The sequence below is a fragment of the Lolium perenne genome, chromosome 3 (genome assembly GCF_019359855.2).
Source record: "Lolium perenne isolate Kyuss_39 chromosome 3, Kyuss_2.0, whole genome shotgun sequence".
Classification (NCBI taxonomy): domain Eukaryota; kingdom Viridiplantae; phylum Streptophyta; class Magnoliopsida; order Poales; family Poaceae; genus Lolium; species Lolium perenne.
This window is the reverse complement of record NC_067246.2, coordinates 51,345,618-51,360,502: the sequence shown is the minus strand read 5'-3', so window position 1 is coordinate 51,360,502 and position 14,885 is coordinate 51,345,618. Positions and strand designations below refer to the sequence as shown.

At 46.4% G+C, this 14,885-nt stretch overlaps 1 long non-coding RNA gene across 1 annotated transcript; it reads left to right on the top strand.

Annotated features, from left to right (window-relative positions):
- Nucleotides 1–1,036: 1,036 nt before the first annotated feature.
- LOC127338167 (uncharacterized) lies at nt 1,037–1,625 on the top strand. Its single transcript, XR_007874218.1, has 2 exons — nt 1,037–1,317; nt 1,420–1,625. It is a non-coding gene; the product is annotated as an uncharacterized lncRNA (long non-coding RNA).
- The last annotated feature ends 13,260 nt before the right edge of the window (nt 1,626–14,885 follow it).

The following is a 14,885-nucleotide window of genomic DNA, read 5'->3' as shown; positions in this document are numbered from 1 at the left end:
TTTAGACGTGCTCGGCTCGGACGTGGAGACACCAATTTTTTTTCTCGGGCAGGAAAGAAAGACGTACGACGTACCAGACCGGTTCCAATTTAATAGTTAAGATTTGTGTTTTGAAGAAAGTCAAGGAACCTACAGACGAAGTCACGTATAATGGAAGAGAAGCTATTGTTTTAGTAATCTAGTGTAGAACCAACAAGCGAGGTGGGTGTTAGTGTTATAGGTACAACACGATGAAGTTTGTTGGAATTAAGATTGAGGGTCTGTAATTTAAATGTTGGACAACTTTCGAGGCCTCTAAACATATTATTCGAGAGATCCAAATAAACCATAGTATCCTTCCAGTTCACCCATATCCAGCTTGGTATGACTCCACTTGTCCAGTTGTTTGAAATGTCCAAGACAGCTAACTTATTTGTATACCTTAACACACCTGGAATTTTTGTAAGATTGAGATGTTCTAGTCCTAGTACTCTGATGTGAGGGAGATAATGAAATGGAAGGTCATCCTCACCATCTACGACTGATAAACAACTAGATTTAGATGTGCGCATTGGCGCACGATCCCGTAGATATCGTGTTGATGCAGACTTTGTATAAATAAAAACGATAAAAACATAAGACATTGAGTAAGATTGATGTCCTGAATGTCATTGTGGGTTGAATTGCATATGTAATAAGTAAATTTATAAAGTAACTCAATGAAAAGCACGCAACATTCGGGCAAACCAGGGGCACACAATGACACCATGGTTCTCAATACACATTGAAACTTTGCACACTTAAAACAAAAGTATGCTTTATGAGATATAATTTCGTAGATTATGGTTTAGCACTTTAGCCTCTTGTTTTGAGTTTTAATATTGTTGTTTTATATTTAACTAAGGAAGGAAACAACAATCATATCCACTTAATGTATACAGAACATAGTATTGAGTCCTGACCTCTCGTCCTCTGACGCCTAGGGCCCCACGCCAGCACACCAAAGACACATCCAACTACTACCACCACCTCCGGTCCTCTCAGGCTGATCCCCTTTTTTTGCTTTCTCTCCGTGACACTACTGACACCACCTCTCATCCTCCGAGGACGCAGGCAGTGGAATCCGTGAACAACATCACATTCTATGGGTAAGGTTCGTCTACAGTGCTAATTTTGTTTCAGTTTCATCCTTTTGGTGAGGGTTTGACCAGCAAGAAGATAACGAGTTTTGGAGATGGAACATTTCAGAGTCTTGATCACTCCGCCTGCGCCTCGCCCTGTCCCTTGACCCATGGAGAGAGCCGTGAGTCCGAGTCCTGCCGACACTCGTCGCAGCTGGTTAGTTCCCTACCAAACTATCCATGTTTGATCATTTTTCATTCATAGACTTTGACTTGCACGAATATCCATGTTAAATTGGTGTTGTCTTTCATTTTGTAGTGATGATATTCTCGGCGGTTTAGTATGTGTTTTGCCGGTGATCGAGGTGACCGGTGTATGTGTCTGTATAAATGTGTGATACATTTTTGTTTATGTGTGGATATGGTTGTTTATGTGTGTGTATGGATATGTGATACATTTTGTCGATGTATAGATATGGATATGCCGGTGTATGATGACATATTGACTATGTATGTGTGATTTTATATGATGGTACCTTCGGTGTAGAAGCGTTTTCCTATAGTGTTTCCTGATTTCTACAAACTGTTGTGCGAAACATGTGTTCTTAACTCCGTGATGAATTTCAGCAGACTAGTTTGGTCGCATTGAGCTTGGCTTGGGCTTCTGAAGGTGCCCCTAATTTGCTAATGGCATATTAGGTTTCTTAATCAGTACTACGGTGTTCTCTGTAAAGAAATGCATGAAAAAGTAGTGTTTTGTGCAACAACAAAATAAAGTTGTGATTGTTAGAGTTGTATAGTTCATTTTCCGTTATTCCCCAGTGTATAAGGGGCTTACCTGCACATTGTCACACATGTACATGTACTGGCCTATGGCCCTCTGTGGATACTAGTTGCTCATTCACAAAATGGTATCAGAGCTCTAGGTTTAGCTCTTTGCACGCTGCAACTCCGTGCTCGATCCACGCCGCCGCCGATGATTCCGGCCGCCGCTGCTCCACCTTCCTCCTACTCTCCATCTTAATCTTTTTTTTGGTCGTTTTGGAGCTCGATTTGAAGCTCCCGCTGCCTCGATCTGCTGTCTCCGGCTCCATTCAGGCCATCAAGCTCGACCCGACGCTGCCCCGGCTTGACTCGGCCGCGCTCCTGCCGGCCGCGCCTCGGCCGCGCCCCTACTGGCCCGCCTCGGCCACACTCCGGCCGAGCCCCTTCTGGCCCGACTCGGCCACGCCCGGCCGCGTCCCTGCTGGCCCGCCCCGGACGGACGCGCCCACGTCTCCTGGCTGCGCCCCCTGGCGCCGTACCGCCTGGCGCCGTCCTGGCTGTGCCCGCTCCGGCTAGGCCCTCCTCTGTTCGGCCTCCTGCTGGCCACGAGCGGTTCTCCCGTGCGCTCCCACGAAAAGCTGGATCTGGCCCGATCCAGATCTGAGTAAAAATAAAAAATAAAAAAATGGCGTCGTCTTCGTCCGGTTATGTCAGTATTCCTCGGTGCCCAGTGATCTTTGATGGTACCAACTATGGAGAGTTTGCTGCCTTTATGCGCATTCACATGCGCGGTCTTCGGCTGTGGGGTGTTCTTACTGGCGAGGTCACCTGTCCGCCGCACCCCACTGCTCCAGTGCCTCCTACTCCGCCGTCCGTGCAACAGGCCCTTGCTGAGGATGCTACTCAGGCTGATCGGGATGCAACCAAGTCTGCCGAGGCTACTGCTGATGAGGCATATGAGGAGCAGATACTTGCTTATTCAGAGGCTCTTGGCTCTTACCGTGACAGTTTGGCTACCTTTACTCAGTGGTGTGATGAGGATGCCAGGGCTGCTGCTGTTCTTTCTCATAGTGTTCAGCCACAGTTTGCTTCTGAGTTTATGGGCCTCGCCACTGTTGCCGAGATGTGGTCTCACCTTCGTCAGCGCTATCAGCCTTCTGGGGATTCTCTGTACTTATCTGTGTGAAGGAGATATGCCCTAGAGGCAATAATAAAGTGGTTATTATTTATATCTTTATGTTTATGATAAATGTTTATATATCATGCTAGAATTGTATTAACCGAAACATTAGTACATGTGTGATATGTAGACAAACAAGAAGTCCCTAGTATGCCTCTTAAACTAGCTTGTTGATTAATGGATGATTAGTTTCATAATCATGAACATTGGATGTTATTAATAACAAGGTTATGTCATTGTGTGAATGATGTAATGGACACACCCAATTAAGCGTAGCATAAGATCTCGTCATTAAGTTATTTGCTATAAGCTTTCAATACATAGTTACCTAGTCCTTATGACCATGAGATCATGTAAATCACTTATACCGGAAAGGTACTTTGATTACACCAAACACCACTGCGTAAATGGGTGGCTATAAAGGTGGGATTAAGTATCCGGAAAGTATGAGTTGAGGCATATGGATCAACAGTGGGATTTGTCCATCCCGATGACGGATAGATATACTCTGGGCCCTCTCGGTGGAATGTCGTCTAAATGTCTTGCAAGCATATGAATGAGTTCATAAGAGACCACATACCACGGTACGAGTAAAGAGTACTTGTCAGGAGACGAGGTTGAACAAGGTATAGAGTGATACCGAAGATCAAACCTCGGACAAGTAAAATATCGCGAGACAAAGGGAATTGGTATTATATGTAAATGGTTCATTCGATCACTAAAGTCATCGTTGAATATGTGGGAGCCATTATGGATCTCCAGATCCCGCTATTGGTTATTGGTCGGAGTGAGTACTCAACCATGTCCACATAGTTCACGAACCGTAGGGTGACACACTTAAAGTTGGATGTTGAAATGGTAGTACTTGAATATGGAATGGAGTTCGAATATTTGTTCGGAGTCCCGGATGAGATCCCGGACATCACGAGGAGTTCCGGAATGGTCCGGAGAATAAGATTCATATATAGGATGTCATTTTATGTGAATTAAAATGTCGCGGAAGGTTCTATGGAAGGTTCTAGAAGGTTCTAGAAAAGTCCGGAAGAAACCACCAAGGAAGGTGGAGTCCACATGGGACTCCACCTCCATGGCCGGCCAGCCCTAGGTGGGGAGGAGTCCCAAGTGGACTCCCCTTAGGGGCCGGCCACCCCCCACATGGGAGGTGGAAATCCCACCTTTTGGTGGGAGTCCTAGTTGGGCTAGGTTTCCCCCTCTTATGGAAGGTTTTTGGTTCGGGTCTTATTCGAAGACTTGGACACCAACACTTGGGGATCCACCTATATAATGAGGGGCCAAGGGAGGGGGCCGGCCACCCCAAGACCACAAGCTGGCCGCCCCCCTTGAGTGGCCGGCCCCCCTCCCAAACCCTAGCCGCCCCCCGCTCCGCCATAACTCCCGCGTAGCTTTAGCGAAGCTCCGCCGGACTTCTCCACCACCACCGACACCACGCCGTCGTGCTGTCGGATTCAAGAGGAGCTACTACTTCCGCTGCCCGCTGGAACGGGGAGGTGGACGTCGTCTTCATCAACAACCGAATGTGTGACCGAGTACGGAGGTGCTGCCCGTTCGTGGCGCCGGAACCGATCGTGATCAAGATCTTCTACGCGCTTTTGCAAGCGGCAAGTGATCGTCTACCGCAGCAACAAGAGCCTCCTCTTGTAGGCTTTGGAATCTCTTCAAGGGTGAGACTCGATACCCCCTCGTTGCTACCGTCTTCTAGATTGCATCTTGGCTTGGATTGCGTGTTCGCGGTAGGAAAATTTTTGTTTTCTATGCAACGTTATCCTACAGTGGTATCAGAGCCGTGTTTATGCATAGATGGTTGCACGAGTAGAACACAATGGTTTGTGGGCGTTGATGCTCTTGTTATCTTTAGTTTGAGTACTTTGCATCTTTATGGCATAGTGGGATGAAGCGGCTCGGACTAACTTTACATGACCGCGTTCATGAGACTTGTTCCTCGTTCGACATGCAACTTGTATTGCATAAGAGGCTTTGCGGGTGTCCTGTCTCTCCTACTATAGTAAAGATTCAATTTACTCTTCTATTGAAAACATTAGTATCAACGTTGTGGTTCATGTTCGTAGGTAGATTAGATCTCTCTCGAAAACCCTAAACCACGTAAAATATGCAAACCAAATTAGAGACGTCTAACTTGTTTTTGCAGGGGTTTGGTGATGTGATATGGCCATAATGTGATGATGAATATGTATGAGATGATCATTATTGTATTGTGGCAACCGGCAGGAGCCTTATGGTTGTCTTTAAATTTCATGTTGAGTAGTATTTCAAAGTAGTTGTAATAGTTGCTACATGGAGGACAATCATGAAGACGGCGCCATTGACCTTGACGCTACGCCGACAATGATGGAGATCATGCCCGAAGATGATGGAGATCATGTCCGTGCTTTGGAGATGAAGATCAAAGGCGCAAAGACAAAAGGGCCATATCATATCACATATGAACTGCATGTGATGTTAATCCTTTTTATGCATCTTATTTTGCTTAGATCGCGACGGTAGCATTATAAGATGATCCCTCACTAAAATCTCAAGATAATAAAGTGTTCATCCTTAGTAGCACCGTTGCCAAGACTTGTCGTTTCGAAGCATCTCGTGATGATCGGGGGTGCTAGAATAACCAAGTGCATACAACGGGTGCAAGACGATTTGCACATGCGGATACTAAGGTGGCCTTGACGAGCCTAGCATGTACAGACATGGTCTCGGAACACGTGATACCGAAAGGTAGAGCATGAATCATATGGTTGATATGATGAACACTTTGAGTGTTCGCCATTGAAATCACACCTTGTCTCGTGATGATCGGACATAGGTGCGGTGGATTTGGTTCGTGTGATCACTAAGACAATGCGAGGGATATTGTTTTGAGTGGGAGTTCACTTAGGTTTTTAATTATGTTGAATTAAAATTTGAACTCAATTTGTCATAAACTTAGTCTAAACTATTGCAAATATATGTTGTAGAGATGGTGTCCCCAATCAATTTTAATCAGTTCCTAGAGAAAGAGAAACTTAAGAGCAACGGTAGCAACTTCACCGACTGGTTCCGTCATGTGAGGATCTTCCTCTCTGGCGGAAATCTGCAATTTGTGCTTGATGCACCGCTAGGTGACCCTCCTGCAGAAGATGAAACCGATGAAGTAAAAGCTGTTTACGCGACTCGGAAAACTCGGTAATCTCAAGTTCAGTGTGCCATCCTGTGCGATGCGGAATCCGATCTTCAAAAACGTTTTGAGCACCATGATCCTCATGAGTTGATGAATGAGCTGAAAGCTATATTCGAGACTCATGCGGCCGTGGAATGCTATGAAGCATCGAAACATTTCTTCAGCTGTATGATGGAAGAAGGCAGCTCAGTTAGTGAGCACATGCTCGCCATGACCGGGCATGCAAAGAAACTCAGTGACTTGGGAATAGTGATTCCTAATAGACTGGGGATTAATCGTGTCCTTCAATCACTGCCACCAAGTTACAAGAACTTTGTGATGAACTACAATATGCAGAACATGAACAAGGAGTTACCTGAACTCTTTGGCATGCTAAAAGCTGCTGAGATTGAGATCAAGAAAGAGCACCAAGTGTTGATGGTCAACAAGACCACCAGTTTCAAGAAACAGGGCAAGTCTAAGGGAAAATTCAAGAAGGGTGGCAAGAAAGCTGCCACGCCTCCTATGAAACCTAAGAACGGCCCTAAGCCTGATGCTGAGTGCTTTTACTGCAAGGAGAAGGGACACTGGAAGCGTAATTGCTCCAAGTATCTGGCTGATCTAAAGAGCGGCCTTGTCAAGAAGAAGAAAGAAGGTATATCTGATATACATGTTATAGATGTTTATCTCACTGGTTCTCGTACTAGTACCTGGGTATTTGATACTGGTTCGGTTGCTCATATCTGTAACTCGAAGCAGGAACTAAAGAATAAACGAAGACTACTGAAAGATGAAGTGACGATGCGCGTTGGAAATGGATCCAAAGTCGATGTGATCGCTGTCGGCACACTTCCTCTACATCTACCTTCAGGATTAGTTTTAAGCCTAAATAATTGTTATTTTGTACCCGCGTTGAGCATGAATATTATATCTGGATCTTGTTTAATGCAAGACGGTTATTCATTCAAGTCTGAGAATAATGGTTGTTCTATTTTTATGAATAATATCTTTTATGGTCGAGCACCACAAAAGAATGGCTTATTTCTGTTAGATCTCGATAGTAGTGATACGCATATACATAACATTGATGCTAAGCGAATTAAATTGAATGATAATTCTACTTATATGTGGCACTGTCGTCTTGGTCATATTGGAGTGAAACGCATGAAGAAACTCCATACTGATGGATTACTTGAATCACTTGACTTTGAGTCACTTGATAGATGCGAAGCATGTCTAATGGGAAAAATGACAAAGACTCCATTTTCTGGTATGATGGAGCGAGCTACTGACTTATTGGAAATCATACATACCGATGTATGTGGACCAATGAGCGTAGCATCGCGCGGTGGTTATCGTTATGTTCTAACCTTCACAGATGATCTGAGTAGATATGGGTATATCTATTTCATGAAATATAAATCCGAAACTTTCGAGAAGTTTAAGGAATTTCAAAGTGAAGTAGAAAATCAACGTAACAAGAAGATTAAATTTCTACGATCTGATCGTGGAGGTGAATATCTGAGTTATGAGTTTGGCATGCATTTAAAGAAATGCGGAATACTTTCACAATTGACACCGCCGGGAACACCTCAACGAAACGGTGTGTCCGAACGTCGTAATCGAACTCTCTTAGATATGGTTCGTAGTATGATGTCTCTTACTGATTTGCCGTTATCATTTTGGAGTTATGCATTAGAGACAGCCGCATTCACTTTAAATAGAGCACCATCAAAATCCGTAGAAACGACACCGTATGAATTATGGTTTAATAAGAAACCTAAGTCATGTCGTTCTGAAAGTTTGGGGTTGCGAAGCCTATGTAAAGAAGTTACAACCGGACAAGCTAGAACCCAAAGCGGAGAAATGCGTCTTCATAGGATACCCTAAGGAAACTATAGGGTACACTTTCTATCACAGATCCGAAGGCAAAATCTTTGTTGCTAAGAACGGAACCTTTCTTGAGAAAGAATTTCTCACTAAAGAAGTGACTGGAAGAAAAGTAGAACTCGATGAGATTGATGAATCTATACTCGTTGATCGAGTAGCGCAGATTAGAAGTTGTACCTGCACCGCCTACACCGGCAACAGAGGAAGCTAATGATAATGATCATGAAACTTTCGAACGAGGAAACTATCGAACCTCGCAGATCGACAAGGGAACGTGCCACTCCTGATTGGTATGATCCTTGTCTAAATGTCATGATTGTGGATAACAATGATGAGGACCCTGCGACGTATGAAGAAGCGATGATGAGCCCAGATTCCAACAAATGGCAAGAAGCCATGAAATCCGAAATGGGATCCATGTATGATAACAAAGTATGGACTTTGGTAGACTTACCCGATAGCCGAAAGGTCTGTCGAGAATAAATGGATCTTCAAAAGAAAAACAGATGCTGATGGTAATATTACTGTCTATAAAGCTCGACTTGTCGCAAAGGGTTTCCGACAAATTCAAGGAGTTGACTACGATGAGACTTTCTCACCTGTAGCGAAGCTAAAATCTGTGAGGATTTTGTTAGCAATAGCTGCATTTTTCGATTATGAGATTTGGCAGATGGATGTCAAAACAGCGTTCCTTAATGGAGACATTGAGAAAGAGTTGTATATGGTACAACCCAAAGGTTTTGTCGATCCTAAAAATGCTGACAAAGTATGCAAACTTCAGCGTTCAATCTATGGACTGAAGCAAGCATCAAGAAGTTGGAACCGACGCTTTGATAAGGTGATCAAAGACTTCGGGTTTATACAGTGTCATGGAGAGGCCTGTATTTACAAGAAAGTGAGTGGGAGCTCTGTAGCATTCCTGGTATTATATGTAGATGACATATTATTGATCGGGAATGATATAGAACTATTAAGCAGTGTTAAGGGTTATTTGAATAATAGTTTTTCAATGAAAGACCTTGGTGAAGCATCGTATATATTAGGCATCAAGATTTATAGAGATAGATCAAGACGCCTAATAGGGCTATCACATAGTACATATCTGGACAAGATTCTAAAGAAGTTTAGAATGGACGAAAGTAAGAAAGGGTTCTTACCTATGTTACTGTGCAAGGTATTGAGTAAGACTCAAGGACCGGCTACGGCAGAAGAAAGAGAAAGGATGAGTAATATCCCCTATGCCTCGGCGAGAGGATCTATCATGTATGCCATGCTATGTACTAGACCGGATATAGCACATGCTGTTAGTTTGACTAGCAGATATCAAAGTGATCCAGGAATGGAGCACTGGACAGCGGTCAAGAATATCCTGAAGTACTTGAAAAGAACTAAGGATATGTTTCTTTGTTATGGAGGTGACCAAGAGCTCGTTGTAAACGGTTACACCGATGCAAGTTGGAACACTGATCCTGATGACTCTAAGTCACAATGCAGGTACGTGTTTATATTGAATGGTGCTGCGATGGCTGGGCAAGCTCGAAGCGGTGCATGGTGGCGAAGTCTTCAACGAGAATCGAGTACATAGCGGCTTCAGAGGCTTCATCGAAGCGGTATGGATGAAGAGGTTCATTGTAGAGCTCGGTGTGGTTCCTAGTGCATTGGACCCATTAATCATTTATCGTGATAACATGGGTGCCATCGCCAATGCACAAGAGCCAAGGTCACACAAGAGGCTGAAGCATATCAAGCTGCGTTACCACTCGATTCGCGAATACATCGAAGATGGAGAAGTAAAGATTTGCAAAGTACACACTGATCTGAATGTAGCAGATCCGTTGACTAAAGCTCTCCCTAGGGCAAAGCATGACCAACACCAGAATGCCATGGGTGTTAGGTATATTACAATGTAATCTAGATTATTGACTCTAGTGCAAGTGGGAGATCAAGGAGATATGCCCTAGAGGCAATAATAAAGTGGTTATTATTTATATCTTTATGTTTATGATAAATGTTTATATATCATGCTAGAATTGTATTAACCGAAACATTAGTACATGTGTGATATGTAGACAAACAAGAAGTCCCTAGTATGCCTCTTAAACTAGCTTGTTGATTAATGGATGATTAGTTTCATAATCATGAACATTGGATGTTATTAATAACAAGGTTATGTCATTGTGTGAATGATGTAATGGACACACCCAATTAAGCGTAGCATAAGATCTCGTCATTAAGTTATTTGCTATAAGCTTTCAATACATAGTTACCTAGTCCTTATGACCATGAGATCATGTAAATCACTTATACCGGAAAGGTACTTTGATTACACCAAACACCACTGCGTAAATGGGTGGCTATAAAGGTGGGATTAAGTATCCCAAAGTATGAGTTGAGGCATATGGATCAACAGTGGGATTTGTCCATCCCGATGACGGATAGATATACTCTGGGCCCTCTCGGTGGAATGTCGTCTAAATGTCTTGCAAGCATATGAATGAGTTCATAAGAGACCACATACCACGGTACGAGTAAAGAGTACTTGTCAGGAGACGAGGTTGAACAAGGTATAGAGTGATACCGAAGATCAAACCTCGGACAAGTAAAATATCGCGAGACAAAGGGAATTGGTATTATATGTAAATGGTTCATTCGATCACTAAAGTCATCGTTGAATATGTGGGAGCCATTATGGATCTCCAGATCCCGCTATTGGTTATTGGTCGGAGTGAGTACTCAACCATGTCCGCATAGTTCACGAACCGTAGGGTGACACACTTAAAGTTGGATGTTGAAATGGTAGTACTTGAATATGGAATGGAGTTCGAATATTTGTTCGGAGTCCCGGATGAGATCCCGGACATCACGAGGAGTTCCGGAATGGTCCGGAGAATAAGATTCATATATAGGATGTCATTTTATGTGAATTAAAATGTCGCGGAAGGTTCTATGGAAGGTTCTAGAAGGTTCTAGAAAAGTCCGGAAGAAACCACCAAGGAAGGTGGAGTCCACATGGGACTCCACCTCCATGGCCGGCCAGCCCTAGGTGGGGAGGAGTCCCAAGTGGACTCCCCCTTAGGGGGCCGGCCACCCCCCACATGGGAGGTGGAAATCCCACCTTTTGGTGGGAGTCCTAGTTGGGCTAGGTTTCCCCCTCTTATGGAAGGTTTTTGGTTCGGGTCTTATTCGAAGACTTGGACACCAACACTTGGGGATCCACCTATATAATGAGGGGCCAAGGGAGGGGGCCGGCCACCCCAAGACCACAAGCTGGCCGCCCCCCTTGAGTGGCCGGCCACCCCCTCCCAAACCCTAGCCGCCCCCCTCTCCTCCATAACTCCCGCGTAGCTTTAGCGAAGCTCCGCCGGACTTCTCCACCACCACCGACACCACGCCGTCGTGCTGTCGGATTCAAGAGGAGCTACTACTTCTGCTGCCCGCTGGAACGGGGAGGTGGACGTCGTCTTCATCAACAACCGAACGTGTGACCGAGTACGGAGGTGCTGCCCGTTCGTGGCGCCGGAACCGATCGTGATCAAGATCTTCTACGCGCTTTTGCAAGCGGCAAGTGATCGTCTACCGCAGCAACAAGAGCCTCCTCTTGTAGGCTTTGGAATCTCTTCAAGGGTGAGACTCGATACCCCCTCGTTGCTACCGTCTTCTAGATTGCATCTTGGCTTGGATTGCGTGTTCGCGGTAGGAAAATTTTTGTTTTCTATGCAACGTTATCCTACACTGTGTTGCGTCAGGAGCATGATCTTCAGCAGGGTGACTCCACTGTTGATGAGTTTTACACCCAGAGTGCGGCGATCTGGCGCCAGCTTGACTCACTTCGCAGTGCTGTATGTGGTACTTGTCAGTGTTGCCGGATAGTACGTTCAGATATGGACTTCCAGAGGATCCATGAGTTCCTGTCTCGACTTCTCCCAGAGTTTGAGCCTCGTCGTGCTCAGTTGTTTGCTCGAGGCCGTGTTCCTATCTCAGAGGTGCTGACTGAGCTTCGTGACGAGGAGACTCGTCTGCGTGGTGCTGGCCTGCTTGGGACACCTTCTGTTCTTGCTGCTCGAGGTCCCCCTGCTCCTGCCCCGCCGCTTCTTCCTACACCAGTGCTTGCTGCTTCTGGAGGAGCCCGCTCTTCTCGCGGTGGGGGTCGCTCTCGCCCTCCTCGGTTCTGCACTCACTGTCGGAGGCCTGGTCTCCTTGAGTCTGACTGCTACCAGAAGCAGCGAGGTGTGCCTCCTCGTGCTCCACCCTCAGCGCCCGTCACCACCGGCTTCACTGAGCAGGATATAGTGAGACTTCATCGTCTCCTTGCATCCTCCGGCTCTGCTTCGACGGGTACTGCTGCCTCCGCGGCTGTTTCCTCTCCACAGTCAGGTACATCTTCGTGGGTTCTGGATTCTGGAGCTTCTTTTCACATGTCTCCTGATTCTTCCTCTCTTTCTTCTCTTCGACCTCTTCCTCTTCCTGTTAGTGTTCTTACTGCCGATGGTACTTCTCTCCCTGTTGCTAGTCGTGGCACTCTTTCTACTTCCTCCTTTTCCGTTCCTGATGTTTCTCATGTTCCCCGTCTTACCATGAATTTGTTTTCCATTTGCTCAACTCACCGATTACGGTTGTCGGGTCATTCTTGATGTTGATTCTTGTTACATTGGGACACTCACACTCGGGCCCTGTTTGGGGCTGGCCCTCGATGCCGTGACTCCCAGGGACTTTGGGAGCTTGACTGGCTTCATGTTCCTTCTTCCCACACTTCATCGACCGCTCCATGCGTGCTTGCTGCTTCCACCACCGCCTCCTTTCAGCAGTGGCACCACCGTCTTGGTCATCTATGTGGTTCTCGCTTGTCCTCTTTACTTCGTCGAGGTCTTCTGGGGCATGTCTCAGGAGATGTCTCGCTTCAGGGTTGTCAGGGTTGTAGGCTTGGTAAACAGAATCAGTTACCTTATCCTACTAGTGCGTCTGTATCTCAGCGTTCGTTTGATTTGGTCCATTCTGATGTATGGGGTCCGGCTCCTTTTGCTTCCAAGGGGGGCCACCGCTACTATGTTCTCTTTATCGATGACTTCTCTCGCCACACTTGGATTTATTTTATGACTTCTCGCAGCGAGGTTCTCTCGATATATAAGCATTTTGCTGCCATGGTCCATACTCAGTTTTCCACACCTATCTGTGTCTTTCGGGCTGATTCTGCCGGTGAGTATATCTCCCAGCTGTTGCGTGGTTTTCTTGCTGAGCAGGGTACTCTTGCCCAGTTTTCCTGCCCTGGCGCCCATGCCCAAAATGCCGTGGCTGAGCGCAAGCATCGCCACCTGCTTGAGACGGCACGTGCGATGATGATCGCTGCCTCTCTTCCTCCTCACTTCTGGGCTGAGGCTGTGTCTATTTCCACCTATCTCATCAACCTTCAGCCCTCCACAGCCTTGCAGGGTGGTATTCCTCTTGAGCGTCTCATTGGTCACACTCCTGATTACTCGACCCTTCGTCTTTTTGGTTGCGTTTGCTATGTTCTTCTTGCTCCACGCGAACACACCAAACTGAGTGCTCAATCGGTTGAGTGTGTCTTCCTTGGCTATAGCCCTGAGCACAAAGGATATAAGTGTTGGGATCCTATTGGTCGTCGGATGCGCATATCTCGGGATGTTACTTTTGATGAGTCCCGTCCTTTCTACCCGCGTCCCTCCTCCTCTTCCTTCTCGGTGGATGATATCTCTTTTCTCATGTTTCCTGACTCACCTCCTCATGTGCCTCCGGTCCCTACTCTTCCGAGTCTCTCACCACCTTCTCCTCCTTCACCCGCCAGACCCCCCTCTCCTCCCTCACCACCCTCCACATCTTCCCCTCCCATGTCACCTTCCTCGACTACGGCTGTCCCTTCCTACCCTTTTCACTACTCCCGTCGTCCCCATGAGGATGATGCTGCTTCTCCTGCTATACCCTCTACCTCTGATGTGATGCCCCCTCCGTCCGAGCCGACTCACCATCTTCGTGCTCGTCCTCGTCCTCCTCCTGATCGCTATTCTCCCACTCACTACGGTCTTTCTGCTACCCTTGATCCGACCACCTATCGGGATGCCCTTGCTCATCCCGAATGGCAGCTAGCGATGGCTGAGGAGATTGCTGCTCTTGAGCGTACTGGCACTTGGGATGTTGTCACTCCTCCTTCCTCTGTTCGTCCCATCACCTGCAAGTGGGTCTACAAGATCAAGACTCGATCCGATGGTTCTCTTGAACGCTACAAGGCTCGCCTTGTCGCTCACGGCTTTCAGCAGGAGCATGGCCGTGACTATGACGAGACCTTTGCTCCCGTGGCTCACATGACCACTGTTCGTACTCTTCTGGCTGTCGCATCTGTTTGCCACTGGTCTGTCTCTCAGCTTGATGTACAGAATGCTTTCCTTAACGGTGAGTTAAGTGAGGAGGTATACATGTAGCCACCTCCTGGCTACTCTGTTCCCGATGGCATGGTTTGTCGTCTCCAGCGCTCTCTCTATGGCCTTAAGCAAGCCCCTCGCGCCTGGTTTCAGCGTTTTTCCTCTGTGGTCATCGCTGCTGGTTTCGTCCCTAGCGCCCATGACCCTCTCGTGGTCGGGCTCTGCTTCTTCTTTTTGTCCACACATCCTCTCGTGGTCGGACTCTGCTTCTTCTTTATGTTGATGACATGATCATCATAGGCGACGACCCTGAATACATTGCCTTTGTCAAGGCCCGTCTTCGCGATCAGTTTCTCATGACTGATCTTGGTCCTCTCCGCTACTTTCTTGGGCTTGAGGTTTCCTCTACC